Source organism: Bos indicus, chromosome X (assembly GCF_029378745.1).
Source record: "Bos indicus isolate NIAB-ARS_2022 breed Sahiwal x Tharparkar chromosome X, NIAB-ARS_B.indTharparkar_mat_pri_1.0, whole genome shotgun sequence".
NCBI lineage: Eukaryota > Metazoa > Chordata > Mammalia > Artiodactyla > Bovidae > Bos > Bos indicus.
Window position 1 is genome coordinate 53,098,443 of NC_091789.1, and position 5,720 is coordinate 53,104,162.

Consider the following 5,720-nt stretch of genomic DNA (forward strand, 5'->3'; position numbering starts at 1 on the left):
GGAGGCCTGCAAGTAGGTTGCACAGCTGCTTCTCAGGAGAGGGAACAACACCAAGCAGGCCCTCAGCGAGTAGCAACTGTTACTGCTATAATTGTGCATTAAGTGTCAGGGATGGGTTGCCCAGTGGGACGACAGGGACACACAGACCAACCCAACGGTACTGACCTTCTTCTCTAGGCCAGCAGGCGAGGAAAGACACCTTCATCGAGGGAAGGATTTCTCTGCATCAGGCACTGTGCTGCCTGCTTCAAGGTGTTGCCTCTTCTAGTCCACCCAAGAGTCCTTCTTAATCCCACCCCCCACCCCCTTCCCTGCCCCAGCCCCTCCCCCAGCCCCTTCTGGAGGCTCCTCCTGAACCCTGCAGCTCATCTCTTCCCCAGCCTCCTGTGGGCACTGCTAAGTGGGCATCTGCCAGGAGCAAATGCCCCCAGTCAGTTAGCATGGATCTTGTATTTTGCTCTGTCCCCTCACGCAGACTAGAGATTCAGAACCAAGTACCGTGTCTCATTTTTGCCAGTTAAAGCACACAGCTTTATTGATGATACGTAAAAATGCAGACTTGGTAGACAAGGTTAAGTCAGTACAGCACATAGAAGAGGGGTGTACTTTTTTGCTCAATAGGTATCGTTCATAGGCTTGCAAAGAAAAGAGTGTAAATGGAAAGAATCCCATCTAAGCAGCAACTGATACGTTTTTGGCACAAGCCCCCACATGGGTCTGGTCTCCCCAACATGGTCCAGCTTAGACACAGCGACCACCACAGGCCAGGCATCCCCACTGAGGCTAGAACATGTTCTTTAACCACAGCTGGCAGCTGAAAGGACCCCTTTACCACAGGAAGAAGGCTGCAAGGGAGCAATTTACAATGCACATTGCCTGCAGACTGAAAAACCAAGAGGTTACTCAAAGCTCTGTGGGAACCCCTGCCTGACCAGGAAGAGTGTGGTCCTGGATTTAGCAAATGCAACTTTCACCCAGAGATGTGCTGAGCCAGCTAAGGCTGGGTCTTCAATAGCACCCACTGCAGAGTCTTTGAGAACACAAGTGTGTGTTCACCCACTGACTGGGCTTTGTTTTGGAGTGGATCAGTCCCACCCTGCTGGAGGGGCCACTTAAGAGGCCAGGGTTTCTGAGAGAAGCTGTCTGTTTGTGTTCCTGATAAAGAGGGGCAGAAAGGGCCATAGCACTTGGGCTCTCAGCAACTCCCCCGACAAGGCTGGCTTTTCAGACAAACCCGTCAGGGGTTTCACAACCTGCCCCTCAGCACATTCACTTCCCTCTGGTATCAAAGGAAGCATCAAGCCTGGAACGGACTTGGCAAGCATGTTCTTAATAACTGTCATGCTTATTAACAAATTTAATCCAGCCTGCTGCAGAAATGAGTTGCAGCAAAGTGACACAGTCTCCCGACACACTTGGCTGATGCACGTCTTCATCTGGCCCTGATTTTCAACACTGGCATTCAAGTTATCTGGGACATACAAAGCCTTTCCCTCCTCAACAGCAGGGTCGGGAGTCGGGATTGTGTTTCCAGCAATGGAGAGGCTGGCCAAATGACTGTTGATATCATGGCTAAATGAAAAACTTGCATCCTTGGGCTCAGCTAACACTTTTCCCTAAGTGAAAGGGCCCTTGGAGAGGCCAAGAGCACAACTGAAATTTTTAATATCTTAAGCATCACTTTTTAATAAAAAACTTGTACTTTTCATTAGGGAAAATGTGATTTTTTTTTAATTCAGGCCCTTTCCTCTTTGACAGGCCCTAGGTTCTTACTGTCCATGTCACATGTCAGCCTCATCCCCAGGATCTGGCATTTCCTGGATCTTTGAATGAAGACTAGACCCCTTATCCACCCTTATCCATACGCAGTTCCCTACAATTCTGCTTGTTTCTCATTGTGCTTAAATCCTTTTCTGATTAGTGGGTGAACTGTAGCAACTTCTAGAACTGTCCTCTAGAACTGCTTTTGCTAAATCACGAACTGGATCACAGTTTGTATCTATGACAAGTCACAGGAGGGTCTCACTCTTTTAAAAAGCCATCTTACTGTAGTGTTCTAGGTAGGAGACTGTTGGATGTTCTTTCCCTGGACACAAACTGCACTATCTGTCATTCGACAGGTTAATAGGGAAAATGCAAATATATAGAGCTTTCTTGAGTCTCTGTAGATATAAATGTCAACACTCAGCTCAGTTGATTTTCTGGCATCAAATTCCTGTTACTTTTCAAATGTTTCTCTTCCAGTATTTATCTCCCTTAAGCTGGTTCCCACTGTTTCCTCAGAGGTACAGCATTTAACTTTTCTAGCACCCAAGTAAGAGGAGAAGAAAACAAAGACTGGGAGAGGTCGCTGAGTTGCCTCTTGACCGTGCATTCTGACTCCAACCTCCCTCCTCCTCCCTTTCCTTATCTCGAAGAGATCACAATGTCTGGAGCTATTTCCTTCTTCCTTTGCCTAGATTTATGTCTTCATGTAAACACACAGAGAGAATGGAGATCGGTAGATATACAGACATATGACTGCCCTCTCTCCAGAGTGAGAAATCTGGCTTTCAAATTTCTTCCATTTGACATTCTTATGCACAGCCTCTATCCTCCAGACCCTTTCATCCCCCCATGGCTTCCCCACAAAGGCCCGCATTTTCAACTCCCTGCTGCCCCAGTCACTCTCTTGACATTGTTTTCTTCTTTCAAATAGCCACTTTTCTGTTCTACCCATCGTTTCTGCTCCATAGACTCTGCTTCCCCAGAGCCAAAAAGGATTGGGGTTAAGTAATGCTTTTCTGAAAGGAGGTAGTGAAAGAGAAGTTTCTGATTTCAGGCTTGCCTCTACCGCCATCTTCTGACTGGTTCAGGCCTCACATTTCCTTGAAGAAACAGATCAGTTCACTTCAGTTCAGTCGCTCAGTCGTGTCCAACTCTTTGCGACCCCATGGACTGAAGCACGCCAGGCCTCCCTGCATCACCAGCTCCTGGAGTTTACTCAAACTCATGTCCATTGAGTCGGTGATGCCAACCAACCATCTCATCTTCTGTCGTCCCCTTCTCCTCCCGCCTTCTATCTTTCCCAGCATCAGGGTCTTTTGCAATGAGTCTGTTCTTCACATCAGGTGGCCAAAGTATTGGAGTTTCAATATTAGTCCTTCAGTGAATATTCAGGACTGATTTCCTTTAGGACGGACTTTAGGATGGACTGGTTGCAGATGACACCACCCTTATGGCAGAAAGCGAAGAAGAAATAATGAGCCTCTTGATGAAAGTGAAAGAGGAGAGTGAAAAAGTTGGCTAAAAGCTCAACATTCAGAAAATGAAGATCATGGCATCTGGTCCCATCACTTCATGGGAAATAGATGGGGAAACAGTGGAAACAGTGACAGACTATATTTTAGGGGGCTCCAAAATCACTGCAGATGGTGACTGCAGCCATGAAATTAAAAGACGCTTACTCCTTGGAAGAAAAGTTATGACCAACCTAGACAGCATATTCAAAAGTAGAGGCATTACTTTGTCAACAAAGGTCCATCTAGTCAAGGCTATGGTTTTTCCAGTGGTCATGTATGGATGTGAGAGCTGGAATATAAAGAAAGCTGAGCACCGAAGAATTGATGTTTTTGAACTGTGGTTTTGGAGAAGACTTCTGAGAGTTCCTTGGACTGCAAGGAGATCCAACTAGTCCAGTCCTGAATATTCACTGAAGGACTGATATTGAAACTCCAATACTTTGGCCACCTGATGTGAAGAACGGACTCATTGCAAAAGACCTTGATGCTGGGAAAGATTGAAGGCGGGAGGAGAAGGGGATGACAGAGGGTGAAATGGTTGGATGTCATCAGCAACTCAATGAACATGAGTTTGAGTAAACTCCAGGAGCTGGTAATGGACAGGGAGGCCTGGCGTGCTTCATTCCATGGGGTTGCAAAGAGTCAGACACGACTGAGTGACTGAACTGAATTGATAATTTCCAAGAAAGGAATCTGTCTTCTCCTGGAGCAACTATTTCAGTTCATACTTCTTTATCTTCTCTCAGAATATAAGGCAACAGCCCATCACTTCACTTCCCCTCCACTCAGTCATTGATATCTGCCATCTTTCTTGGACCCATAAAAATGTAAATTTCTTGAAATAAGGCATAGAGAGTGAGATAATTTAGATACTTTTTATAGCCTCTGCTTATTTTCTTGGAAATACTGTCTTTTAAAAAAATATACATGTTTTTATATGCATAAGGAGTTTTCTAAAGTGATTTTTGCCAAAATGTCACCACTGGTTATTTCAGATATATATTTAAGGCATAATACATTCTAGGTATTGAGCCAACTGCTAAGGTCAATGGGACATCTAGATGAACAGATTTGTCTCTTGGTAATGATCACCCAGTTTCTCAGACAGGTCCCTACAAGGCAGCATTTACTTTGCTGAGTTCACACACTCCAGGATCTAGATCTTAATTTTGTCTTCAGACTAAAATTATGCACAACTGATGACCTTATGCACAATACAAATGCATACATATGTTCACCAAAAGACAAGGATAAGAATGTTCATAGTAGCACTGTTCATATTAGCCCCAAACTGGAAACACCCCAAATATCCATTAACAGTAAGAAAGATAAATGAAATACAGTAAATACATGTGTGCTACATGGTAAGTCTCTTCAGTCGTGTTCAACTCTTTGCAACCCCACGGACTATAACCTGAGATGCCCCTCTGTCCGTGGGATTCTGCAGGCAAGAATACTGGAATGGATTGCCATTTCTTCCTCCAGGATATCTTCCTGACCCAGGGATTGAACCCCCATTTCCTGTGGCTCCTGCATTATTAGGAGGATTCTTTACCACTAGCACCACCTGTAAGTGGTGTTTATAGTCATAAATGGCAATGAGTATTATATATGCAACAGTATGGATTAATCTTACAATATTAGCAAAAATTAAAAAGAGATACAAAAGAATACATACTGTGTGACTTTGTTTACAGAAGGTTTAAAACACACACACACATGAATTCAGCAACACATCAAAAAGCTCATACACCATGATCAAGTTGGGTTTATTCCAGGGATGCAAGGATTCTTCAATATATGGAAATCAATCAATGTGGTACACCATATTAACAAATTGAAAGATAAAATCCATATGATCATCTCAATAGATGCAGAAAAAGCCTTTGAAAAAATTCAGCACCTATTTATGATTAAAACTCTTCAAAAAATGGGCATAGAAAGAACCTACCACAACATAGTAAAGGCCATATATGATAAACCCACAGCAAACATTATTCTCAATAGTGAAAAACTGAAAGCATTCCCCCTAAGATCAGGAACAAGACAAGGGTGTCCACTTTGGCCACTATTATTCAACATAGTTCTGGAAGTCCTAGCTACAGCAATCAGAGAAGAAAAAGAAATAAAAGGTATACAAATCAGAAAAGAAGTAAAAATAAATAAATAAATAAATAAGAAAAAAAAGAAAAGAAGAAGTAAAGCTCTCATTGTTTGCAGATGACATGCTACTGTATGTAGAAAACCCTAAAGATAGTATCAGAAAATTACTAGAGAATCGATATTGTGAAAATGACTATACTACCAAATGCAATATACAGATTCAATGTGAATCCTATCAAATTACCAATGGCATTTTTCACAGAACTAGAACAAAAAATTTCACGATTCACATGGAAACACAAAAGACCCTGAATAGCCAAAGCAGTCTTGAGAAAG

The 5,720-nt window shown here is 43.1% G+C and overlaps 1 pseudogene; it reads right to left on the reverse strand.

Moving 5' to 3' along the window:
- Positions 1-514: 514 nt before the first annotated feature.
- LOC109554820 (protein ARMCX6-like) lies at positions 515-1,780 on the reverse strand (annotated as a pseudogene).
- Between the last annotated feature and the right edge of the window lie 3,940 nt (positions 1,781-5,720).